This window comes from Acomys minous (genome assembly GCF_964271855.1).
Source record: "Acomys minous genome assembly, chromosome: 9".
Classification (NCBI taxonomy): Eukaryota; Metazoa; Chordata; class Mammalia; order Rodentia; family Muridae; genus Acomys; species Acomys minous.
Genome location: NC_140490.1, coordinates 19,628,688 through 19,656,680, shown reverse-complemented (window position 1 = coordinate 19,656,680; position 27,993 = coordinate 19,628,688). Strand labels below are relative to the sequence as shown.

Genomic DNA, 27,993 nt, shown 5'->3' with positions numbered 1-27,993 from the left:
ATTGTCTCTCTCTCCAAGGCTCCCCGTAAATCCAGCAGATGCAATCAAAGTTGCCCACAACTAGCAAGAGTGGAGTTACCTAGGGCTGGGCTCTTTGGGGTCCCCTAGCAAACAGGAAACTGAAAGCTTGACTCCACCTAAGCTTCATTTTGTCTGGGTTCCTGCTGGAACTCAGAGCAGCTGAGTCCTAGTGAAATCCCTCATCACACTGGAGCACATCTCTAAGTGGGCGCTCTTCTCAGAGGCCAGCAGGTGCCATGACAATTCACACTGTCCTGCCCCAAACCATCAAAAGTTTATTATATATTCATGCAGACACATGGTTTTCTGGCTTTGTTAGCTTTATTTTTTAAATTATTTTAGTTTTCTTTTCTTTTTTAATTGGATATTTAAACTACTCACCCTGTAGCTCTGGCTGGCTTCAAACTCACATTGATCCTCCTACCTCATTCTCTCAAATGCTGGGGTTATCAGGACCAGCATAAAGACCTTTTGATATATACTGGCTATATCATATTTTTTGTTTCTATAGATTAAAATCATATCACTTATGTTATATATATATATATATATGTATATATATATACACACAATCGTATGTGTGTATATATATATACTATATATATATGATATATATATATATAATTCTACTTCATTCTTTTTTATATCTACCTAGATTTCTACCAAATGAATATATTTTATATAACCATTTGCATACTGCTGGGTATTTAGGCTGATTATCATTTTCTGCTGTGTTGTTTTGTTTTTCACAGTGCTGGAAAACAAACCTAGGGCCTTACTCACACAAAGTGCACACTCTGCCACCCCAGCGCCCAGTCTCTGTTATTATAGACATGCTACAATAATTGTCGCTGCATGCTGATGCATTTCTGAATCTATCCATCAAGAACTCCCTGGGTTTGGGGACTTCAAATGCTGGCAGATCCTCAAACCAACTGCTTTTTTTTTTTCTGCACATGCTCCTCAGGCTTGGAAGACAGGCTTTTGGCTCGGTTGTCCACCCCTTGTCCTGCTTGCTTCTCTTACACTCTCCCTTCCTCTTCTCTGTTCTGTCTCTTCTGTCTTTCCTGCACCACTCCCCACTTCCTGGCCATCCTTTTACTACCTCACTTAACCAACACAGAGCATCCTTAAAACAGAACTTATTTTGTGCCAAATTTTCTGTTTCTGTTTATAAAATATCACAGTAACTCAATTTCAATATCTTTAAGATAAACAGGAGTTTAGGTTTGGGGAACACCTACATTAAACTTTCTACAAGGCTGACTGACTGAAATGTCAATATTTGTGGAGAGTTAGAATGTTGCAAATATAAAACCAAGTATCTTAGACCATTTTAGCCCACGAAATAAGCTTTTATTTCCCATCCTGTGTGTGACCTAATATCCTTGTGGTTATCAGGTAAGTCATCTCAGGATGAGCAAACAGGCCCAGAGCTTCCACCAGCCCAGAGTCTGAATACGTCATCAGACAGCACCTGAGACTGGACCAGAGCTGGGGCCCCTCAGCTCATGCCTCCTGGTGCATGTGAGGTGTCTTCACTTAGGGCTTTAGAGATTTTCTGGTATTAAAAAGACATCACAAATGTTACCAGTTTGGAACACAGTATCTGGGCTAACCTGAATCTATGTTCCCAAGCTATAGTCACTCACATTTGGCTCCAGAGTAAACTGTCTCTTATTTCCTTTAGGGTAAGAGGTGTGTGTGTGTGTGTGTGTGTGTGTGTGTGTGTGTGTGTGTGTGTTGAAAATGGTAATCAAGTCACTTTCGAGTGGCTCTGTATTTCAATGATCTACAACAGCAAAAAAATTAAAATTTAAATTAAAAAAAAAAACTAAAAAATTAAAAACTTCTCCATACCAGATGCATAGAACCAGTGTATAAAATATCAAAATCTTTCAACAAAGACAATTAAAATTCAGTCTATTATCTGCAGTTTCTATGTTGTTACTTCTGTGTTTTCTGGTTTGGGGTATACAATGCTGAGGTGTCAAGACATTCAAACTTATCCCACCATTTTTTTTTCTACCAGCCCTTTAGACAAGAAGACAGTGAACATGAAGAAGCCGCTTAACTTCGTATTTACACAGCCAGTCCCCCTAGGCGCAGAGCTTCTCCTGCTCACCTGCATTGCTCTCCTAGAGGAGCCCACAGAGTGTTCCCAGGCAGACACGCGAAAGCAGTTCAAGGAATACCAAAACCATGTTAGACCCCGATTAACACTGTACCCAGAAGAAAAAAAAAAAAAGAAGCGAAACTTTGATTTTCTATTTCTAAGGTAAACACTACTGGAAATATAAGCATTGATTTTGATAGGAAGAAAATCTATATAATATGCTTTGTATAAAGTTAAGTTAAAAAATAAAACCTAATAAGTAGACAGATTTCCCTTGAACTACATGGAGGGGGAAGAGGTTGACAAGACTATGTATGTATGTATGTATGTATGTATGTATGTATGTATGTATGTATGTACGTACATATGTTAGGGAACAGGAAGATATAGTCATAACTGGAAGATAGATCCGCTTGAAAAGTCTAGAAGGATATGCACCAAATGACGATACTGCTAATCTCTGGGGGTTAGGATTTGAACTACTTTTTTAGTCCTACCCATGTGAGCCCCCCAGTTCTGCCGTGGATGAAGATAACCAGCGCACACAATACTCCGTGGCAGCCAGGCGAGAAGCTCAGGCCTGCAGGCCAGCACTGTGGAGGCTGAGATGGGAGGCACGTGAGCCTAAGGCTGGCCAGGCTGTACCCTGAGACTTGGTCTCAAAAAAAGAAAAAAAGAAAAAAGCACTGAGTGTTTAAAATTATAAAAAAAAAAAAACTTTGTTAAAAGTAAAAATATTTTCAAGTCTTTGCAAAAAATATACCTAGAGCTTCACTAAATTCCAAATACATGACATTTGACACGATAAGTTTTGTTGATTCCAAATTTTCATGCTTCATCACAGAGTTGGTAGCCGATTTTTAAAAAGCTCTAACAGTACTCACTGATGGTAGTCAGTTTGGTTGTAGGTATTAAATAATTTGATATTCACACAGGGTGATCAATAGACTATGGTTACCAGCAAAGACTTGTTCCCGCAGCAGTTTAGTAGCCTGAGCAAATGAACAGTGTCAGAGCTCCCAACCAGCCCCAGGCGTTTCTGTCCTACCTGTTACATGCTTCATGCTCACTGTAGTTAATTTATTCTCATACGCTTACCCCAGGGAACTAACTATTAATCCACTTTCTGTGACTATAAAGTTTGCCTTTCCTGGGCACCTCATGAAATAAAATCACACGTATGTAGTATCTTACAAAGCTGGCTTTTTAACTTAGCGTGTATTTTGAGACTCATCCATGACACAGTATGTCATTAGTTCATCCTTTTTCACTGGCTAGTGGTACTCCACTGTGTGGATATACCGATGGTTTGTCTATCTACTCAGCAGTCGGTGGACATTTGGACTGTTTCAGTCTTGAGATACTATGGATAACACTGTTCTGAGTATCTCAGGCCGAGCCTTTCTTACCATTATGCTTTTCTTTCTCTCTATACCTAGGAGTGAAATGGCAATATTATGCAAAAATTTTATGGGTTTTTTTTTTTTGAAAAGTTGCAAAGTATTCCCAAGTGGCTACACTATGTCACATTTCTCCAGGCAACGTATGGAGTTTCTGTCCCTCCACTCCTTCAACAGTTCGCATTGTCGGCCTTCCTTATAAGAGCCATTTGAGGAGTGTGAAATGTTATCTCACTATGCTTTTAAATAGCATTTCCCTAATGAGCAATAACGTTGGACCTCTTCTTTCATGGGCTTATTAGTCATTCATATGCACATACATACATACACATACAAGCATACACACATACATACACACAAACATACACACATACACATACAACTTTTTTTGCAGAAAAAAACTATGTCTCTACCTTTTGCCCACTCAAGTCTTTATCTTCCTATACTTAGATTGTACTTGTTCTATGTGGACTCTTTGTGTCTTTCATTGAGTGTGTTTTACAACCATGTCCTTTCAGACTATTTCTCGGCCTTTTACTTTTTTTTTTTTCTTTTAAAGGCAAATCTGCTGGAGTTCTGGTAGATATTTCATTTTATATTTATCTTTAGATCAATATGAGAAGGGCTAGGATGTTAATAACACTGACTCTTTCTTGCCCTATCTACTTTTTAAATTTTGTTTTAACATTTCTCTTAGCAAAGTTTTTTTTTTCCTTTTGACACAGAGTCTCACTTGTCATCCTGGCTGTCCTAGAACTTGATATGTAGACTAGTCTGAGGGGGTAAGTGACACAGGCTCCCACGCCTAAACAAGAAGCTGACGCATGCTTACAAAGGAAAAATTAGCTTTCTCCAATGGGTCTCACTATTAACCACATTATTAGCCATAGTTAAGGGAAATTCCCATTGCCAGCACAAAATGAATACAAGACATTCTTACAGACTTCTTGTCTCCTATTGCTTTGTTTGAGGGTTTTTTTTTTCCTTATTGGTCTTTTGCTTGCATATTATGGTTTCTGATTTTGTCTTTTTGTGGTGGGGGGGGGGTGTTTCTTTTGTTCTTTCCTTTTTTAAATTCTGGTTCATTTGCTTTGTTTGCCTATTTCTAATGAGAAAGAGGGTGTGGCTTTGGGTTGATAGGAAGATGGGAACATCTGGAAGAATCTGAGGGAAAGGAAACTCAGCAGTGAGGAGGAGGGTGTAACTCAGCAGTGAGGGTGTAACTCAGCAGTGAGGGGGAGGGTGTAACTCAGCAGTGAGGGTGTAACTCAGCAGTGAGGGGGAGGGTGTAACTCAGCAGTGAGGAGGAGGGTGTAACTCAGCAGTGAGGGGGAGGGTGTAACTCAGCAGTGAGGAGGAGGGTGTAACTCAGCAGTGAGGGGGAGGGTGTAACTCAGCAGTGAGGAGGAGGGTGTAACTCAGCAGTGAGGGGGAGGGTGTAACTCAGCAGTGAGGGTGTAACTCAGCAGTGAGGGGGAGGGTGTAACTCAGCAGTGAGGGGCCTGGTTTTACAATAAGCTGGATCACGCACTTTACAAATAGTCTTCCTGGTTTTAAATTCTTCTTAGGTACTTCCAGGTTTAAGTTCCTGATTGCTTGTGGTCAAAATGCCCACTCATCATTAGGATCCTTGCAACAAACATTTCAAGGAAGAGAGGGCAAGCATACATGTCCAAGCATGAGCGTTCTCTGATGGGAGCTGTACACAAGCAGTGGATGTTCTGTCTTCACTAACCTCACTCATTTGCATTGGTCTAAAAGGAGAAACGTATTTGTAAATAAATTTAAAATAATAATTGAGAATTTATGGCTAAGACCTTAGTGGTCATCTAAACAGAAATCCTAACAAGACAGTCATGTTGGTGATTATAAAAGCTGTGTGAGGCTGAGGTGGGGGTGGGGGTGGGGTACTTTTTATGAGACGTCATCAGGTTGATTGGGAAAACAAAAGAAAGGAGAAAAAGAAAAGGGAAGGAAGGTTATTCGGAAACCATAGTGGTTTTCCTGGCATGTCAGCATCTTTTAACAACAACAACAACAATGCATAGAACAATTTAAGAATCTAGAATGTATAGTTTTAATATTTTCATGGATTGAGTTTGCTTGTTTAGGGACGGGCTTTGGAGTCTTCCATTTTAGTTTCATTTGGTTTTTGAGGTTTTGGTCTTATTTTGCAGTCCACACTGGTCTCATAGTGAAGATCCTCCCTGATCAGCTTCCTGAGGGATACAGTGACAGGCATTCATACCTGCAGCCGCTGAGTCTGTGCAACCTTGGCGTTTTGTGTATTTATGACATTTATGTGAAATTAACCTAATGCAGTTAGATGTCAGCTTGACATCCCAATTTTACATGTATAATTGATTTAGACTTGTGGGTTGTTTTAGTTTAAATCTTCATAGGTCTATTACAGAACTTAATATTTTTAATAACTAAAGATTTTCCACATTTATAAATTTAACATAATGGATTTATATGAGTTACTTAAGTATTCAGAATGTTTTTAAGTCAGACAATTATGATACTTAAAAAGAAATTGAATCTATTAAACTCATAAAAGTAGTTTAAAAGGAATATGGTCAAATTTGTAAATGGGACCAAACATTAACTAAATCCCCTTTTAAATGGTCGTTGTGATTTGCTGGAGTTTTAAATACAATATTTATAATTCAACTTAGAAGTTTCAGGACATCCAAGTTTACCCCTAACCCTAAGCCTAGTAATAAATCAAAGACTAAATTTTAAATCAATCTTACTTCTGGGTAATCTCTTTTGTGTATAAAACTGTGTCAAGAACCTTAGAAATCATGCTTGGCCATTACAACAGCCCATCTCTGGGGAAGACACATCATCACTCAGCAACGATGGATACAAACTTACTGCATGCCAGGTAGACATGAAGACAGAGGTGCTCACAGCTATGTTGTTATAAATTTTAAAAGTCCCAGTTGTTTGATTTCACCAATAAAGACTGAGGAGCCAAATGCTGGGGTGAAATCCTACTAGCTCAGACAGGCAGAGAAAGCACTGGCTGACCTTCAGACTCAGCTCCTGTCCCAGAGGAAAAAGCCAAAAGCTAAAATCCCAAAATCCCCCTCGTCTCCAAGTTGTCTTAAATAACCATTTCAAAGCCCCTCCTTTCTGTTTAATCCCTGTCAGCTGGTTTCTTGCTCCACCTCTTGACCTAAGGTTGACTTTATTTAGCTCTAGGATTAAAGGTATATTCTAGGGCTGAGCCAAAACCACAGTACTTGTTTATGGTAAACAGAAAACTCTTGAGTTAAAGGTATTTCTTAGCGCTGAGCCACTCCACAACTAGAAACAGGTTTTTACAGTTCCCAATCTCCGAGTCCACAATGGGATCAGATATCCTGCAGCACAAGTTCCTTGCAGCGCCTCCGCAGGGATCTACAGTACACGTGCATGTGGAAACCAGAAAGGCAGCTGTGGTGGTTTGAATGAAAACAGCCCCGATAGGCCTATGGGAATGGCACTATAAGAGGTGTGGCCTTGTGGGAATGGCACTGTAAGAGGTGTGGCCTTGTGGGAGTAGGTGTGGCCTTGTTGGAGGAAGTGTGTCACTAGGGGTGGGCTTTGAGGTCTCAGATGCTCAAGCCAGGCCCAGTGTCACTCTGCCTCCCTGCTGCCTGCTGATCCAGATGTAGAACTCTCAGCTTCCTCTCCAGTACCACTTCTGTCTGTGTGCTGCCATTTTCCCACCATGGCAAGCGTGGACTAACCCTCTGAACTACAGGCCAGCTTCCGGTAAATGCTTTCCTTTATAATAGTTGTCATGGTCATGGTGTCTCCTCACAGCAGTAGAAATCATAACTAACACACTAACCAGAGGCATTGACTTGTGAAGTAAACCCGAGAGGCTGACGGGGTGCTATTTTTGAAGTAGCAGAGCATGCTGATGTTTGTCTTTTGAGCCCAAACTTCTCCTTAAGCCTGTGAGCATGTGTGGCAGGGGTCCTGTGATAAACATGTACGGGGGGTGCCGTAATGAAACCCGTTATGTTGCATATTAACTAACTATAACAATAATATTAAAAGAAAAAATAGAGAAGAAGGAGGGGGGAAGAATAAAAACCAGGCTGGTGAGACGGCTCAGCTGCTGAAAGCACTTTGTGCAGTAAACCTGAGTCTAGTCCAGGAGCCCCCATGGTGGAAAGAGAGAGCCAGTTCCTGGAAGCTGTTCTCTGACCTCCGCATGTGTGTTATGCGTGTGCGTGCACAAACACTAACGGTACTGTTAAAGAAGAAACGTGTATGGTGGTGATGGTTTAGCCAGCCAAAAGCTGCCCTCCTCTTCGTGGGGGAAACCATACGGGCTTTGTGCCAAGCGGAACACGGGAGAGAAGGGAAGACAGGAAACTGAAGCAGAATGCTAATGGATTCCGAGAGGTATCATGGGCCAAATTCAAGATGAAAAGGAGGATCAAACTCCAGCAGATAACGCTAGGCTTTTGAGAAAGGTAGAAACTACCCTCTGACCCCAGCAAGCCTAGCGGCTCACACGTCCCAGCTTCTCCAGGCCCTGTGTGGTGAGGTGCATACATCTAGGCAAAGAACTCAAGTAGCAGAACTCCGCCATGACACCGTGAAGTCAAAGAAAGCTCAGACACAGAAATTTCCAGAGCCCAGCTTAGGGCCGGGGCTGTGCATGGCACTGAGCACTCCCCCTGCCTGTCTTATGGCACCCTGACCACAGGCATCCCAGGAGGCAGCCTCAGAAGCTGTGCCTGGCAGCCTTTGACTGAACAGTGCGCTCAAGGACACAGCTCAGCAGTGTCAAGCCAGGACTTGAATGCACTCTCCCGGCCAGTGAGCAATATTGCTCCCTGTTACAGAATATATGCTGCCTGTCTCCTCGCTTAGAGATAGATGAGGTAGAGACCTGTCTTCGTGTTTTGTGGCATGCGGAGGGTGGCAGCCAGCCAACGGCAGGAACCCAAGCAGAGAAAGAGGTAATTCAGGCCCTGAGTCAGCATTGTTCCTGATGACAGTTAAGCTAATGGAAGCTGCAAAAGACGGCCAAGAAAATTCTTTGTTTTTCTCCCTTCGCGGATCAGGATCCGGGGGTCGTTTGAAGGCTCTGCCATGTGAGTGTCTTGAATAGTGAGGCCAAGCAGCAGCCCCAGTGTGCCCTTATGGAAGCTCAGCCCTCCATCTGCCCCGCTTCACCGCAAGAACACCTCTAAGAGGAAGGAAGAGATCGCCTGGAAAATGAAGAGCTTCAGAGCAGATTGTCAAGAGAGAATCGTGACCAAACCACCCGTGTTTGCCTACAGCATGCACGTCGGGGTATTTGCACAGAGAGCAACCTGCTTGCTCAGTGCAAGGGTGGGTAATCCCATCGGCATCTGGGCCACTGGGCCAAGTGACAAGGTGTAAGTTCCCAAAGCAAAATGGCTAGCGTTTGAGTCCTGCCTCTGCCTCTCACTGGCTATGGAGCCCTGCGTGGAGGAACTGCCTGATCTGAGTCTAAATTTCTCATATGTAAAATAAGAGTAGTAGTGGCTTTCCCTATGCAGGGTTGCCATGGCGGCTAAGTCAAATGGTCCCTGGAGTGTGTTCAGCGCCAAGACTGGCACACAGCAGACACTCAGGGATCCTGTGTACAGAAGAAGTCCACCCTTCTGGCTTTTAGGCTGCTGCCCAACTCTCTTCCTCCCCAAAGCTCAGGAACAGCCAGCTCCAATGGAACCCAGAGTTCACCCACCACGCAGTCACTCCTCAGCCTTTGAGCACCTCAGGCTGTAAAGGAGTACATAAATGCTGGCAGTGGTGGTGCTCGGCTTTAATCCCAGCACCTAGGAGGCAGAAGCAGGTAGATCTGAGTTTGAGACCAGCCTGGTCTACAGAGCAAGTTCGCAAGTTCCAGGACAGCCAGAACTACACAGAGAAGCCCTGTCTCAAAAAAAAAAGAAAGAAAGAAAGAAAGAAAGAAGAAAAAAGTGGATAAACAACCTCAGTAAGAAAGTCTTTTTAAGTTTTTAGTCACTGGGATACTTGACCAATAGGAAGAAATCTCTGAAAAGTTTCAAGGACCTTGAACTCCATCAAAGACAGAGTAGAAATACAAGACAAGACAGAAGGTCCCTCCTTACTGAATTATGCCTGGGTGCTACAGAGAGGCAGACTGTTCAAAGGCTTTCCTTCCTCTCGGCTCAATCTGTAATGTTAGACAACATAACTTCTCCAAGGATTGTTTCCCTTATCTAAAAGACAAGGACGATCCCTACTGGCTGACGGGACTAATATAGGAACTGCTCATAAGCACACCACAACCCAAGCGTTAGCTGAGTGTGGCAGCACCTGTACTCCCAGCACTCAGGGACCGTGAGGACCATGATTTCAAAGCCAGCCTTAGCTACCTAGAGCAAAGCCAAACCAAACAAAAACCCAATCAAACAAGCAGAAAGCACAGCAGTCTTCTTTCACCTCTCACATAGAAAGCCATTTCCTAAAAACAATTTCTGCTTGAGGCTTATGTATTTCGTTTCATGGTGATCCGCCCGAGAGGAGCTGTCTAAGATGCAAAGCTCGGGGCCTGAGATGATCCAGCTTTGGGGTTCAATCCTAGCTAGAACATGCTACGTTAATTCTTGCAAAGAAATCAAAGATAAAGCTTGTGAGATGTGGCCCCCAGTACTCTGAACACGGTGGCTTTCTATTGGGGAGAGCAGGGGGTGGGAGTCGGGGTGGGGTGGGGGAGTGAAGTTCTGTTTCTCTAAGAGACATTCAGAGACCCACCTCGCACCTGGCCTTCGATGACGCCGAGGGCCTAGTATAGATGCTGCACTTCACAGCCCGCCGCACCTCCCTGACATAACTTAATCCACATAAATGCCAACAAAAAGAATATGGAAATGTTTATTTAGATAAGCCTAAGAAACTGACATGAAAATAATAGACCCAAACAGATTCTTCTCTTAAAGCGCCTGAACCGGACTAAAGCAGCTCAACGGGTCCACCTGCAGACTGAACCGAGCGCCTACAAGATGCCAGTGGGCAAATCTCCTCAGAGTCTCTCAGAGACAGCCCCAGAAGACCCCTGCCCTGAAGCACAAGACACAGAGTTGTGACGGAAAACATACTCATTTAGGGCCTACTGTGTGTCAGCTTCGGCACTTCTGTTCCCTTCCTGACCGTCACACACTGGAGCCCGTATGTTTCACAATGGCTGCCGGCAGAAAGGGCTGTCAACTCTGTGCTACTCTTTCTGGGCATTTCATTCAGTATTTTATAGATATGAGCTCATCAAGTCTGCTCAAAAACCACATCAAGTAGGATTTATCAGTCATTGAAATGAAAGGTGAGACACACAAAGTATTATAACAAGACAGGACCCTTAATCTGCTGTAACCCAAAACCTAACCCTAACCCTAACCCTAACCCTAACCCTAACCCTAACCCTAACCCTAACCCTAACCCTAACCCTAACCCCAACCCTAAACCTAACCTTAATCCTTTACCCTAACCGTAGCCCTAGTCCTACCCTAGCCCTAAACCTAACCCTAACCCTAAACCTGCCATAACCCAAAACCTAACACTAGCCCTAGTCCTAGAGCTAACCCTAACCTTAAACCTAACCTTAGCCCTAGCCCTAGGCCTAACCTTAACCCTAAACCAAACCCTAGCCCTAGCCCTAACCCTAAGCCTAACTCTAGCCCTACCTTAGCCCTAACCCTAAGCCTAGCCCCAACCCTAAACCTAACCTTAACCTTAACCCTAACTGTAGCCCTAGCCCTAGCTCTAACCCCATTTCACACAAGGCTTATTCTAACCTTGCATGGTCTTGTCACTCATGGAGTGGTCCTAGTATAAAGCTACAGAAATGCCAAAGGGGATGACCCTGAAGTGGCAACACCAGGAGGTCATCATAATGTAGACCATCACAGTAATTTTCATAAAACTGGAACTGCTTGGCTTTTTGTGGATTTTGTTGTTTGTTGGAGGATCTGGCTTTCAGTGGTGATGTTCACTGTTGTTGCTTAAGTGGCTAAATACCTTCACGCAGTTCAAAATTAAAAAGGAAAAGCTGAGGTAATGGTTCAGTTGGGAAACAGTTTTGTAAGCAGAGGATCTGAGTTTAATCCTGATATTAAAAAAGCAAACAAGTAGACAAAGCAGCAAACAGATGTGGTCATACTTGACTGTAACACGAGACATGGAGGTGAAGGACCCCCTGAGGCGCACTGCCAGCCAGTGTAGCCGAACCAGTAACCTCCAAATTCAGTGAGAGACCCTGTCTCTAAGTAAATAGATAAATAAAAGGGAAAGCGGTTGTGGAAGGCACCTGACATTGTCCTCTGACCTACACATACATGAACACATAGACCCATAAACAACAGTTCAGAAGGACTCAGCAAGTGTTCTGTTCTTGTCTGTGCTAGTCAGTCTCTCTCCCTGTAGTCGAGCAAAGCTGCCTAGATTATCTTTACAGAGCTTCCTTATTGCAAATGCAAACATAAAAATGCATACATACATACATAGACACATACATAATACATACATACATAATACACATGCATACATGCATAATACATGCATAACATAATTTGTTCATATATAATGCATACATGCATGATATATACACACATATACATATATGTATGCATAATACATGTATCTATACATACATAATACCTACATGCATGCATAATTTATACATACATAATACATGTATACACACATAATACATTTGTGTATGCATGCATACATACATATACACATGCACTCGTACACACATACTGGGAAATGGAGAGAAGGGAGAGTACTTACAGTCACATGTTTCTGCACCTTGCCCTGTTCCTGAGATCCATATCTAGAGATTCTTCCTTCCCTTGAGATGCCTTGTTCCCCGTGAGAGCCGTCCTCCCTGGACACTCAGGTTATGTCCAGGCTTTGGCTGTTACCAATGATGCTGCAGACAGTGGCTCAGTCGGAGGGTAAGTTTTCTTATGTGAGAGTGGATCTGGTAACAACGTAAACATGGAATTGCTGGTCAAAACTGTGTGATTGAAAGATGGCACTTTGTTCCCTTACACAGATTGGTCAGACTTGGAGTGTGTAACCCCTGTCACTCTCACATACTTGATCCAAGTGTTCCTAAGACAAACTGCTTAGCTGCCATGGTCAGGTATAACTTATGATTTCAAATTTTTACTATCACCAAAAAGGGAGAAATTTCCCAATGATGGACTATTTAATAAAGGTAAATGAAAATAAAACTGGAAAGTGTAGCTTTTACATTACTGGAACTCTGCCTTTGTCTATTTACGTGTCACCAGGTACCGTGATGGTTAAGGCAATAATGATGCAAACGTCCCTCAGAGGTGTACACATTTAACCCCAGAATCTGCCTCACAGCCCAAGTCTCCACTCAGGAAGGTGTGGGGAGGTGTTCTGTGTGGGGTAAAGCACATGAACTCACACTGAGTTAGGCACAGCTAAATGCCTTATAAATGAATGCTGCTGGATGCTACTGATGCCAGCTACTCTCCAGCCCTCTTTGAGAGCTTACAAGCTCCCCACACATTTCCATGGGCAACTCAGACACCATAGAAACGAAACTGTCAACTCCGCATCAAGAGGAAGGGCTGCATGCAAAGGCATCTAGTCTCTACAGAAGACCATAGAACAAGACCAGCTTTCTGATCACTGGGGGTTACTTTGCTACCCTCAGGAAGTTGGATGCACCATGCAGAAGGTCTGCTGCCCAGTACAGTTAAGTGGTATTAGCTGTCCATACCATCCACAAGGCACTTCTCAGCATCACTCATCCTGGTAGACATGTTGGACCAACTGAGCTTTGCTTTCCACTGAGTACCTCCCATCCCGAATCGGATTTAACATAGAGCAAATAGAGCCTCTGCTGCCGAAGGTGGGAGGAAAACAAGGAGAGCTTAGATCTTGCCACCAGGGTAGCTTGGCTGCTGGGTACCTGAAGAAGGAGAAGCTATTGAGGTGGCCACGTCTGCCCCTCCCCCTTTATCTCTGGCATCTTATCTGGGCCTCACAGAAGAATGATTGAAAGGGGCCACAGTAGAGGGAAAAAGGATGTGAAGGCGATGAGGGTAGAGAAGGCTCATGGCTAATCCCCAACAGCTCCAAGAGCTCAGCCCTAGTGATAAAAGGATCTGGCAGTAATCCATCCTCTCAAGAAAGAGATTTAATATCCTGGAGGGTGAGATGCACGGGCTGGGCATGTGCTCAACTGATTTAGTCCAGCAAGGTTGTTACTGATAGAGTCAGCGACTTTAAGCTTCTCTTTATTCGAGTTTACAGGAATGAAAGTGAATGAGCGAGGTTACTTACCGTCTAGCGTGATTATATAAGATTGGCATATCTATTTTCAGAGATTTATTTTTTTATTTTATATGTGCGTTCTTGTCTGTATGTACACCGCGTGCGTTCAGGTACGCACAGAGACCAAAAGAGGATGTTGCAGCCCCTGGGACTGGAGTTAATGGGAGGTTTTCAGCAAGGGGTAGGGGAACAGGATAGAGGGCAAGGAGGGAAGGAGGGCGGCCATGTGAGTGCTGGGAACCAAACCCAGGTCCCCTGCCAGAGCAGCAAGTGCTCTTAACCACTGAGGCACGTCTCCAGCCCCAAGATTGTCATATCTGAATATTACGTTTAATTAAATAAGTTAATTACACCCAATTTACAGCTAATCTAAAAACAATTGTTCCACTGGTCTAAAGTCTTGCAGCACTCTGGCCATCATTTTTTCCCCAACTCAATATTATGTACTGTGGTGCCACCTAGTGGGCAAAATGGAGGTAGCATCCACACAAGAGCCCACAGAAAGGGCTCATGGAAGTTATAGAAAACTGCTCCTCGGGTTTTATATGCGACTTCCCTCTACTGGAAGTCCCACCTGGCTACACAAAATGGCAACTTCAGGCTCCATATCCCCCGCTGCTAGGAGTTTCAACTGGGGTCACCCTCAAAGACTCCCAGGAGCCTCCCCAGTCTCAGAGATGCTCTCCCCACACCGATTTGAGTTCTCTCTCCTGACCTTTCCACCCAACCACGATCCTCCCTTCACCTGATCCCTACTCCCTGTTACCGTCCCCACCCCCTCTTCCGCCCAGTTCCCTCCCTCCATCTACTTCAGATGTCTATTTTATTTCTCCTTCTGAGTGAGATTCAGGCATCCTCTCTTGGGCCGCCCTTGGCTCCTTTGGGTCTGTGGATTGTAACATGGTTACTATAGTGTACTTCATAGTTAATATCCACTTATGAGCGAGTATATAGATGGAGCAGAGATTGGGGGAATGGTAAACCAATGACTGACCCAATTTGAGACCCATAAGAGGAAGCCAACCCCTGGCATTATTAATAATATTCTGCTATGCTTGCAGACCGGAGCTTAGCGTAACTGTCTTCTGAGAGGCTTCACCCAGCAGCTAAAGGAACTAGATGCAAAAGTCCACAGTCAGTCAATAAGCTGAGCTCGGAGAGTTTTGAGGAAGAGTGGAAGGAAGGACTGAGGGAGCCCAAAAGGTCAAGGGCACCACAAGAAGACCTACAGAGTCAACTAACCTGGGCCCGTGGGGGCTCACAGAGACTAAACACCAACCAAAGATGTTCAGGTTAGACCTAGACCTCATGCACATATGTAGCAGATGTGCAACTTGGTTGTCATATGGGTCCCCTAACAATGGGAATAGGGGCTCTTAGTTGCCTGCCTTTGGATCCCTTTCCCCTAGTTGGGCTGCCTTGCCTGGCCTCAATAGGAAGGATGTCTTTAATATTGCCCTGACTTGATGTGCCAGGGTGTGTTAATACCCCTTCGGGGGCTCACCTTATCTGAGAAGGAGATGGGGGAATGGGAGAAGGGACGTGAGGGTAGGGCTGAAAGGAGAGGAGGGAGGAGGCTGGGATCAGGCTGTAAAGTAATTAAATTAAAATAGTAGTTAATTAATTAATTGATTAGAAAACTGCTCCTCAGGGCCACCAGTTTCAGTTTCAAAGTGTCCTAGAATCTCCTCTGATCCTGAGACCAGGTTTAGATTTGTGGCTTTAATAAAGCAGAAAGGTAAGAAGTCAATAAACCCATCTGTTCCATCTACAACATTCGCCCTTGTGGAAATGGCAATGTCAGGCCTGACAGAAGTCTGAGGGCCAGTCAGGTCACACATGACTATCTCTTTTAAGGTGAAAATTAGTAGAACTAGCCAGGGTGGTGTAACAATGGGGTGGCCAGGTCAGACTACAGAGAATCAGTAAAGATTTGGTAACCCCTTGAGTGTTCCCTCTGTCACTTGTCAAGATGCTACCGCTGTGTAACGCATTCCTTTGGAAGTTGGAAAGCATCTGCAGCCCAGCATACCTTGGTGATGCTTTAGGCCATGCCAGCATTTGGAGGATGGAAGGTGAATTAAGGGTGAGAGAAATCTGAGCATGGTGACACGCACTTCTAGTCCCAGCACTCCCGGAGAGGCAGAGGCAGGAGGATCTCTGTGAGTTTGTGAACCAGCCTGGTCTACAAAGCTAGTCCAGGACAGCCAAGGCTACACAGAGAAACCCTGCCTCGAAAAGAGGAAGAATGGTACAGAGAAATGTTTGAAGAAATAATGTCCAAAATCGCCTCAAATTTTGTGAGTGAGTGAAATAAATGTATAGATTCAAGATTCTCCAAACTCCAGGCAGGCAAGTATTTATTTTTAAAGACCAGACATACAAACTGCTAAAAATCAAAGAAAACAAAAAACAAAATCTTCAAGCAGTAAAACATTGGTTTCTCCTCAGGGACGAAAAGGTCAGAAGACAATAGACAGCAGTGGATGGCCTGTCAGCCCAGAACTCTAGGTCCAGTAAAGACATCCATCCTCCAAGAGGAAAGGTGCTCTCTGGTAAATAACCCCAGAGGCAAGTCGGCAGGCCCGGCCTGCTGCCGAGAGACACTCCTGGGGCTGTAGGAAGATGATCCCACATGAAAACTAAGACACAGGAAGGAATAAATGACAGCAAAGAAAAACCAGAAGGCTGGTTTCCCTGCTTAAAAGTGGTGATTTACAGCAAAAATCATAACATCTTATAATGAATGAAGTTTATAATATACACATAAACTATATTTAAGTAGCACAATATTAACAGAGTGAACAACAAAGCTATGGATGTATAGTATAATAATCCTCAAAGCAAACACACACATGCACACACACACACAAAACACTATAGAGATATAGCTATAAAGCTAATGAAATTATACTTTCATTCAAAAAGACATACAAATCATAATAATATTTCAAAGGTAAAGAGAGAATTGGGTGAGATGATGACTATGGTTTGGAGAAATTTATCAAATGTTTTCTTCACCTCTCACACCAAACAGAACATAGTGACAAAAGAGTGACAGTGCAGAAATAACAAAGGTGGGGAGCTTCCTTCATAACACGGAAAAACTGACGGAACGGGAATTTGCATTGTAGCTCTTAATTTGCATTTGGGATGAGGATCGGATGGATAACATATTTGAAAGTCCATCCAGCATGTCCTGTCTGGACAAGGCTAATAAGAGTTACCACGAGCTAAGGTCTCCCAGACCAGAAGGATCTACAGAAGTCAAGAAAACTGTCTACTCTTGCTTACAGTTTATTATAGTGAAAAATCCTATTACAAACTAAAATACACACAGAAGGCTATGTACATAGGGTAAAGCCCAGGAGAAACCCACGCAAAGTTCAAGGTCGGGCTGATGGTAAATGTCTCTTTCTGGTGTAAAGGACTAGAGTATGGCCAACTAGGTGGAGACAGTAAATACACAGCTACATAACTTCCCCTATTGACACTGGGCACCAGGCTCAGGGAAGCTTCCCAAGTTGAGAATGCTTGACGTGTACATCATCAGAGCCCAGGTAGTTAAATGTTCTTGGGTGATTCCACTGGCTAGGCTTCCAAGTTTTACCCGGCTTCACAATCTTTGTATTTCAAGAGGGACACTCAGCCTCAATACATCTGTTACCACTGGTATATTTATTTTCTCTACTCTTAATTCTTCTACCTTTTCAATGAGTTTGTAGGGTTTTTCCCTACACTACCTGTTCTTTGGCGTAGTATTTTGTACTATTTTATTTTTCTCTCTATTAATTATTGACTGTAAACAAGTGCATTGAGCTGTCCGTGGGTAACCAGATATAATAAGACGAATTCTTCACACATTATAAAAATTAATATTTTCACCAAGAAGATAGACAAGCCTACTGCCCTGGTGGGTTAAGAGACACAGTGTTTGGCTGTGGGTCTCTGCATCTGCTCACACTGGTTGCTGGCTGATGCTCCGCTCATGACAACGGGGCTAAGCAGAGCTAGGTCCTCTGCATATACCTTATGGTTGTGGAGCTGGGTGTTCTTGTGGGACTCCTAAATGTGAGAGTGGGGGAAGGGGTGTCTCTGACTTTTTGTTTTTTAGGAAAACAGAGGAGGAGTTGATCTGGGGAAGAGGAGAGGTAGGGGGAGGGACTGAGAGAAGTAGAGAGAGGGGAAACTGTGGTCAGGATGTAATGTAGACAAGAAGAATAAACATTGAGACAGACAGACAGAGAGACAGACAGACAGACAGAGACAGAGAGAGACAGAGACAGACAGACAGACAGAGACAGAGAGAGACAGAGACAGACAGACAGAGCGCAAAAAGAAGACAAATGCCAAAACAGTAGACTTAAGTCCAGCCACAGCAAAAGTTGTACTAAATGTAAGCAATAGCTACAGTATCCAAAATGGCAGCCTCTCGGCACATGCACCTACTTAACTAAACTAAAAGACTAAAGCTTCCATTTCACAGTCACACAGGCCACTTACTAACTGCAGGAGAGTCACATACAGCTAATCGTGGCTCTTGTGCCACACACGCAGGACATACATGGAACATCTCTTCCATGAAAGGAAGTCCTGTTGGTCAGCGCTGGCCTAAGTCCTGACTAAAAGGTAGAACTTATAAGGTAGATGAAATTATGGTAGCTCCATGTTCTCTCTAAGAGAAATACTCTGGGTTTGTTTTTATTTTGGGTGTTTGAGACAAGCACTCATCTTGCAACCTAGGCTGGCCTATTAACTCATGATCCTACTGCGTCAGCCTCCGTAGTCATGGGCCAGATCGCCATGTTTGTGTGTATTTTAAATGACTGCTTAGAATTTTTTTTTTGTCCATAAAAAATAATTTACTTAACTAGTTTTTTCACTATTGGACTTGTAACAGTTTGCTAGCTTTAAAAAAAAAAAGTACTTTAAATATAAAGACAAGCTAGATTGAAAGAACAATGACAGAGCTAGGTGTGGTGGTACACACCTGTGATCCCAACACCTAAAAACGCAAGTAGTGCTGAGTCCTCCGCAGAACGTGGCTTTCTCTATATGTACATACTTATAATGAAGTTTGTCAACGGGGCACTGTAGCCAGGTGTAATAAGCCATGCCTCTAATCTTACCATTCAGGAGGCTGAGGTGAAAGATCACCTTTGAAGCCAGCCTGGGCTAAGTAGTAAGTCACAGTCCAGCCTGAGCTATATATAGTCTATCTCAAAAACAAAACCAAAGCAAACGGGTACAGTAAGAAAGAGATTAACAACTAATTATATAATCGAACAACTCCAGCAAGACCATAACAAGAACTGTGCAAACATCTCTCCGATTATCCTAGTGCACTCACTACACATGCGTTCTTGTCATGTGAGGTGACAAAGTCCCACATGATGACATGAAGAGAGATGAATGACTAGGCATGTACATTGGTGCCATAAACTCTGCAGCCTGAATTGTGACTGCAGAGACAGCATGACTCGTCATTCCTTCCTCACAGTTTTCATGGGTATGGTTTTTGTTTTCGCCATAGATCCTAGCAGCCTCAGGGTAGGACGGTTGAGGACGTTCATCCTTTCACCCAAGGGAAGCATATTATCACGTTACTGTAATGTGCCTAAGTTGCAGAACCCCATTCCTACTCTTTTAGGAGTAAGAGTCACTGGAACACAAGCACCTAGCACTGTGCCAGTCAATCTGAGAAATAGAGTTGGCTGCTAAGTGACTAATGGGCAGAGAGCATCTGCAGTGTTAGTGAAAGGATGCTTCACAGCCTAGGGAGCATAGGCTGGTACAGCAGTGAACAAAGAGCACTGCTAAGGAACATCCAAATATGTTACATGTCAGAGACATAAGGACAAGTCATAGAGGCTTTGCTAGACAAAGTTCCACAGACCTCAGCTGCCCAGCATGATCTCTAGACACCCAGAATAGCTGTTGAGGTTTTGCTTGACAAAGTTTCAAAGATCTCCTCCTGATCACCACTCCCCTTACATATTACATATGGTCCAGGTATAATTTTGTCTAAAAACTACCTTGAAATCTGCCTTTTCTCCTACAACTGTCATTCTCTATTTCTCACTTTGTCTATGAGCCCTAATGATATTTACACTGGGAAAATTTCTTCCCTGAGAGAATGTTGAAAGAAGGCATCTGGCCAAAGGTTTGAGACATGATTGAGTTTTTTACTCTGACTGTGAGCACCCAAGCAGAAACTGCTTGAAAGAAAGTTAGGATCTTAACATAACAGTACTTGGCTAGATAATGTTAGCTGTAGAAAAGTTTCTTTAGAATCTGCTTTGAGAGCAATAGAAGGTGGGCGTGGAACATCATTCTTTGCAGATATTTTACAAGAGAGAACTCTTTGGCAGTTAGCCTAGGCTTGGATAGCACACCTGTTGGCTTGGGACTGGGAGTAAGTCAAGTTTTTTCTTTATTAGAGAACATTTAGCTCAAGCTATGTTTGCTATGACAATCATGGAAACACAATGGCTTTAGCCCAGGGAAATTTATGATTAAACTTTCCCAAGCATTGTTTAAAAAATAATAATCAGGTCATGCTGACCATTGCTTGGAAATTGATTTATTTTTGTTGTATGCTTTATTATAGATTATACATAACTGTTTGTATTTCTTTGTGAGACTCTTCTCTTGCTTTGTTGATTTTTCAATGTCCTATTGATTATAAAAGATGAGAAAAATCATGATATAATCTGTAATGAAAAAAAAATGAATTTCACTTTAAATAAAGTGCTGGAGTTAGCCCAAACGGTAACAGAGACAGAAAAGTAAGAGTAACAGAGAGTAAGAAAGAGACACAAAAATGTAAAGGTCTCCTGGGCTATAAGACCTTTCAGTTTATACCACATATGCCTGAGCTAGTATTTCTTTTTCCCTCTGTCCCTCAACCTCTCCTCAACAGCTGGCTCCTATAGCCAATTGTTCCCAGTGGTTGGTTTCCCTTAACCAGCTGCTCACTGCCTGCCTACTTAACTCTCCCTGCCTCAGATCCACCAAGACTTTCACTTCGTTCATCTTCACTGGTTCCCAAAGGGGAGCTGCAGGAGTTATACAGTTAGTTATACATAGCGGGAGGGGGGCAGGGAGCCCATTCTGGTTAGAACTGTTTAAATCCACAGGAAGAAACTGTTCTGAACAGGACCACACGCAGTAGAAAGTGTTCATTGCACGAGCCCTCTAAGCTAGGTTATCTCAGAACAAACTAGGTTAGCACAGAACAATAATGGACTTTTATACTTATAAACCTGTTAACAAGGTGAAGCTGTAGATCGTATACTGTTACACTTCCCATACTGTTAAGGTATATTATGCAATTTGTAAACGTTTCCAATAGAAAAGATTAAATAGTTACATGTTTTGATGCTTAAACATCAATTATCTAAAGAATTCACTATGGGGGCACTAGCTTAGTCAAATAGTCTCTATTACAAAATTATCTTATTTTTATTCTTTGACTTTTTTGTTTGGCTTGTTTGTTTTCATAGAGGGTCTCAAGGATGCCAAGTTGGCCTTAAGATTGCTGTGTAGCGGAGTCTGGCTTTTAATTTCTGATTCCTGCCTCTGCAAGTCTTAAATCCTCTTCTTGATACATCTTGAATCTTCCTTTCTAACCTTCAAACCCAAATCCCAAATTGTAGCAATCTGCACAGGTGTACTGAGGGACAGCATGCTGTGACCATTGGAGACTGTCACCATGGCAACAGGGTGGATTAGAGAAGAGGACAACTATGTCTGTTCCTACTTGAACAACTCATCATATAATAGTCCAGTGAGATGACAGTATCTCCAAATGATGTTGCACAAAGTTCAGTGTTTGAGCTGTGCACCTACCAGGTGTAGTGGCACACACCTTTCATCTCGGCTTCCATGAAGGAAAGGCAGGCAGATCTCTGTGAGCTGGATACCAGCCAGGACTATAGAGACTTTGTCTTAGAAAAAAAATCAAACCAAAATGAAGCATTCAGGATAAAGCATGAAGCTCCTTGATCTGCCCACATCAGCTTGTATCCTTCCAAGAAGTACCAGCTTGTTTTTGTCCCTCCAGTCACTCTCCTGCATGTGAGGTGCATTCTCACCCCATGTCCCCTCTGCTGCAGAGTGCCTGAAGTGAGGTTTAATCTAGTCATCACGCAAAAACTTGAAGCTCTGAGCTTTTTTCAAGTAAAGTTCCTTCTGCAGCATTGGTAAATCGTAATTCATTTGCCAGGATTTGACAAATCCGCCCAGTATTATTCCCACGAACACACAGAGAATCTCTGAGCTACTTTAAATATGGGAGACCTGGATATCCCAAAAGTCTTCTAAGAGCCAAATTCTATCAAAGAACCAGGAAATGAGAACTTAAAAATCCAAACCCACTGTCATCACTGACAAATTAGTTTTACCATCAGCAGTGTCTTGATTTCTTTCTTGTTGCTGTTATTTTAAAAAAAAAAAAAAAAGCCTGACTGTGACGCCGGTTTCCTACCTCCCTGAGGCGCTGGCCAGCTTCCCTGGGCAATCAGTCAGCTTCCTCCCTTCTTTCCCTGATCCCGGTGAAACCTCCACTTGTGGCGCCTGCGCCACCGTGGTACCAAGTCAAGGGCGAGGGACTGCGGATTTAACTCATGCGCGCGCGCATGCGCGCGCACACACACACACACACACATACACACACACACACACACACACACACACACTAACACAGCGGGTCCTTTGTGCTAAGAGAGCAGCAGCCGCGGCAGCGGTTTATTCTTCTCCTTCCCAGCGTTCCAAAGAGCCTTATAGGCAGCCAAACAGGAATCCTCCTCCCAGGTGAAATCCCTCAAGAGGTAATCGCACACAGGTGGAAAAGTCTCGAGGAAGGGAGGGGCGCGTTCTCAGAGCAGTAAACACGACTAGCTAACCAAGATAAGCACAGACATGGAAGCTGCTAGAAACAGGACATGAAACAGCAAGACAGGCAGGCAGCCCAGTCTGGCCTGGTTCCTACACCTGACAAAAGCACCATGAAGGAAATTCAGCTTATTGTGGCTCAAGGTAGTCTATCACAGCAGAGATGTCAAGACAGCAGGAGCTTAAAGCAGCCGGTCACATCATGTCACAAGAGAGCAGTGAACACAAGCATGCTACCCCTGTCTCCATGTACAGAGTCCAGGCTCCTCTCTCAGTTCAGACAACAGCTCCTCTTCCTACTGAGCTGGGTCATCCTGCATCCATCAGCATAGCCAGGGCAATCACTCGCTCACAGATGTGCTCAAAGGCCTGTTTCCCAGGTGACGCTAGATGGTGTTCAGTTCACAAGTGGTAATCAGCTGATTTCTTCCAAGCCTGAGTGTCAGTTCTGCTCTGAGGATTATAGACAACACACACACACACACACACACACACACACACACACACACACACACAATTTAACAACCAAAAACTAGTGAGATCCACAGCCTGGAAGCTGGAAGGCTGCATCTTGAAAAGATTTTCAAAAATTAAATAATCGCATGACAGATTTGTAAAGATGATCAAAATTCAGCAGGCCGCATATGCTGCCGCTCTGCGATGGCTTCCTGGGCAGTCACAGTAGTTGGTGAGCACCTTATCCTAAAGCTTTTGATATTCTGCTAAGGACTGATAACATCCACTTCCTTTCAAATCAGACAGTCTGGCAGTGTGCAGCAGCCAGCCAATCAGCATGCAAGGCTTCCCTGCTGTAGTGTGCAGCAGCCAGCCAATCAGTATGCAAGTTTCCTTGCTGCGGGTGGTTCTGATGAGAACCCGGAAGCACAAATGCCTTGAAACTCTTCATAAGCCCTACACAGACTGACAGCAAAAGTGAGCTTCCTTTCAGCAAGGCATATGAAAGAGGAGCCCCAGCTGAGAAGATCACCTCATTTTGGAGAATGGGGAGAAATGAGGCAATTGTAATGTTGTTTCCTTCGTCCATGGAATCAGAATTCCATTTAGTTGTGTGACAGAGAAATAACCTGTGAACTTCAAAAGTGACAAAATAAAAATATCCAACAAAAATCATCCTGGCTTAGTCAATGTTCTATTGTTGTGAGGAGACGCCATGGCAACGGCAGCTCTTATCAAGGAAAGCATTTAATTGGGGCTGGCTTACAATTGTCATCGAGACAAGCAGCGTGCCAATGTGCAGGCAGACATGGTGCTGGAGAAGGAGCCGAGAGCTCTACACCCAGATCTGTAGGCAACAGGAAGAAAGATATGCTGGGCCTGACTTGGGCCCTTGAAAGCTCAGAGCCAACTAGCATTGGCACACTTCCTCCCACAAGGCCACAGCTACTCCAATAGGCCACACCTCCTAGTCCTTCTAAGTAGTGCCACTCCCTGATGAATAAGCATTCAAATATATAAGCCTGTGGGGGCCATTCTTCTTCAAACCACCACACTTCCCATTTCTAAAACTTAGAAGAGTCAGCTAGCTTATTTTTAAAATTATACAAGTGACATGATGGCGTGCTTAGGGCTGTCCTAACAGATGGGCTGTAACAGATGCCACAGATGGTTTTAATCAACAGAAATTCATTGTCTCACAGTCCCAAGATTAGAAGTTAAGAGTTGATGTAAAGGCAGTGTTGGTTCTCCAGGGGAAGAACCCATCCCAGCCGTTCTCCTTGGCCTGCACCTGGCTGTTTCATCACTTCATTGCTTTGCACTGCCTTTCTCTATGCATGTCTGTGTCCAAATCTCCTCTGTCATCAGGACAGTAATTGTTAGCACATAGGCAGCTGCCTCTAGGTTGCTTAGCAACTTATGACATCATCGCCTGCCACTGCCAGGAGTGCCAGACTATAAAGAGGCCGACCTCCCACCTTATCTCTTTCTTACTTTGTCTCTTACTCTGTCTCTGTCTGGGGCACCCCTCCCCCTCCTCCTCCTCTCCCCACGCTTCTGCAATAAATCTTGTACATGTTGTGTGGTGCATGTTTTACAGTAATAACAAGATTAAATCTCACCCTAGTGATTTTACCTTAATGATTTTAACTCAGTAAAGACTCTATCTCCATATATAGTGGCATTCTGAGGGGTTTTGTTTTTGTTTTTGTTTTGTTTTGTTTGCTTAATAGGCACAAATTTGAGCCTCCAGTTTATGGCTGAATCACCAAGGTTCTTGTGTCCCGAGGCAAAGGATTGCACAGGGGACATATAGTTAGAAATAAGAATAGACAGTTTATTTAGAAATGGAAAGACAAGGCCATGACAGGACATTTTCATAGTACCAGCCTCCCCAATATTTTTTATAGTGTGTGCTTTTCCCACACCATGCTCTATCATTACGGGAAGTCCAGATGGGGCAAGGCTCCCAGTATCTCTCCATAAACTGCCCTTAGGATGTTCTCTTTGTTATAGGAAGCCCCAGGTAGGGAAGGCCTTCCAGGGTTTCTCTGTAAACTGGCTTTTTATATGTCAGTCTTTTTATGGTACTATCTATATTTAGATAGATAGATAGATAGATAGATAGATAGATAGATAGATAGATAGATATTTAAATATATACATATAGGCCAGGTGTGATGACACACCCCCTTTAATTCCAGCACTTTGGAGGCAGAGGCAGGTGGATCTCTGTGAGTTCCAGGTTAGCCTGGTCTACAAAATGAGTCCAGGACAGCCAAGGCTACACAGAGAAACCCTTTCTTAAAAAAACAAACACACACACATGCTCTTTTCTTTTTTAAATAATATTTATTTATTATTTATAAAGTGTTCTGCCCGCATGTGTGTCTGCATGCCAGAAGAGGACACCAGATCTCATTGTAGATGGTTTTGAGCCACCATGTGGTTGCTGGGAATTGAACTCAGGACCTTTGGGAAACCAGACAGTGCTCTTAATCTCTGAGCCATCTCTCCAGCCCCCGTGATCTTTTTTTTTTTAAGAACTTCATATACAATGCAGTGTTCATATGTCAATCTTGGTGTAGGTTTCTCAGGTCTCTACACTGGGATTTATCATTGCAGCATATGAACTTATGGAGTTAGTGGCACACATCTGTAGTGCCAGAACTCAGGAGGCCAGGCCAGGAGGACTGAGGCTTGAAAACATCTTTAGCCTGGATGGCATCCTGAGACCATGCCCCCAAGAGCAAATAAGTCCTCACTCCATAACTCAAACCAGCCTCAAACCCTGCATCTCCAGTTTAATGTAAAGACCTAAGATTACTTACTTCTTCCTCCCTTTGTCAGAGTTATGAAGAGTTTATGAAAATTTTGTTAATTTTTTTTTTTTTTTAGAGAACTGAGTCCAGGTTTCATTCTCCTTCTCTATTTCTTTTCTTTTCTCCACTTCTTTACCTGCTTACCTTTATTTCATCCTATCTCTCTGCTTTGGGTTAGTTGGTTCTCGTCTATACGGCTTCTTTTTCTCGGGTTCTTGATTCTGTGCTAGGAATTGAACTCAAGGCCTTACACACTAGGCGAACATTCAACTACTGGGCTACACCCCCAGGCCACTCCAGCCTCCGAAAATGGAAAGTTAGGTTGTTTAAAGTTTTCCTCTTGTAATTCCATCCTCATCCTCCTCTTCCTTCTCCTCTTTCTCCTCCTCCTCTCCTCCTTCTTCTTTTCACAAGGGTTTCACATAGCACAGGCTAGACTCAAACTTACTATGTAGCCAGGAAAGACTGGGCTTGGACACCTGACAATTCTACCTCCATGCCTGAAGTGATGAAATTACTGGAGTCATCACACTTGGAATTCTGGGTTTTAAATACAGGCATTTGAACCTGTAAATTCTCTTCACCGGTGCCTTTGCTGAATGGCATGTATCTGGGTGTTGATCTGTGGAGCTATTTTAGGTCTTCTCAAAATTGGAGAAATCAATCTATCATCTGAGTTGTTGCCCCTTTTCCAGTGACTTTTTTTACGCGTGGGTTTGCATACATTGACATAGTTGATAGTGTCCCCATTTTCTTTATTGTTTTTCTCTCTTTTTTCCCCTTTAAACAACTATAGTTGCTGATAGTTCCATGGTTCGGGCTGAGTGTCCAAGATCAAGGTGGCAGCATGGTTTTTCTATTATTCACAATGGATAATATCATTTTACCAAACTTTGTTTATACATTTTTCCTACCTGCTTAACTTCATTATTGAGCCACAGAAGTAAATTTTAATTTCAGTTTCTGTAGTTTTCCCCTTTTTAAAGATTTAATTATTTTATATCCAGTGTTCTGCCTATATGTACACATGCAGGCCAGAAGAGGGCATTAGATCATATTATAGATTGTTGTGAGCCACCATGTGGTTGCTGGGTATTAAACTCAGGACCTCTGGAAGAGCAATCAGTGCTCTTAACCTCTGAGTCAGCTCTCCAACCCAGTCTCTGTAGTTTTCAATCCAGTATTTTTTTTTTTTTGGTTTCTCTTTATTCATCCTCTTTCCCTCCCTGCCCACCCCATGTGTCATGCGTGCATGCGTGCGTGCGTGCGTGTGTGTGTGTGTGTGTGTGTGTGTGTCCTCATTTTGTTTGATTTTTTACTGAGATTTCTAAAAAGTTTGCCTAAATTGAGATGAAATAGTTAAGGAGGGTAGTGGTGGCACCAGTCCTTAGTCCCAACACAATAGAGACAAAAGCCAGGCAGAACGCCTGAGTTCCAACCTGGCTTCCACAAGCTTGACCCCCTACTGATAAAATAAGTTGTTTAAAAGAGACTGTTGAGGATTTAAAGTGATATTTTTTGGTATGTTCCTTTTTCTTAGCAATGGATCGTATATACTTACTGATCTAAAGGATAGATACACATCAACCTGAGGTTTGTGTTTTTAAAAAAGGGGTAATAAAAATGCTTTAAATATGTTTTGTTGGTCAAGGTAAAGACATAGGTTGAATGGGGAGACAGATGTGAAGCTAATGGCTCCCACGTTGAGAAGGAGTGAGACAAAACCACCCACAACAATCATAAAAAGCCAGGTACATGATACCTATGGCCTAAGAGATATATTTTGTTGGTCAAGTTAAGGACCAAGGAAAGGTTAAGAAACAAACATATAAGCTGCCTACGTAGGTACAAGATACCTACTATATACATAAACACTAAGATAAAACAAGAATCTATCTGATGTTTATTTAAAACTTAATGCCTTTTTTTTTTCCTGCTCAGGGCAGCCAGCTTGTTTCTAAAAATG

The 27,993-nt window shown here is 43.2% G+C and overlaps 1 long non-coding RNA gene across 1 annotated transcript in view; it reads right to left on the bottom strand.

Moving 5' to 3' along the window:
* LOC311604542 overlaps window positions 1-22,396 on the bottom strand; it is a 119,321-nt gene extending 96,925 nt beyond the window's left edge. Inside the window, exons 1-2 of the long non-coding RNA XR_014781553.1 lie at window positions 22,343-22,396; window positions 12,328-12,520 (exon numbers count right to left, since the gene is read on the bottom strand). This is a non-coding gene — a long non-coding RNA (uncharacterized lncRNA). The remainder of the gene's footprint in view (window positions 1-12,327; window positions 12,521-22,342) is intronic.
* Window positions 22,397-27,993: the final 5,597 nt, after the last annotated feature.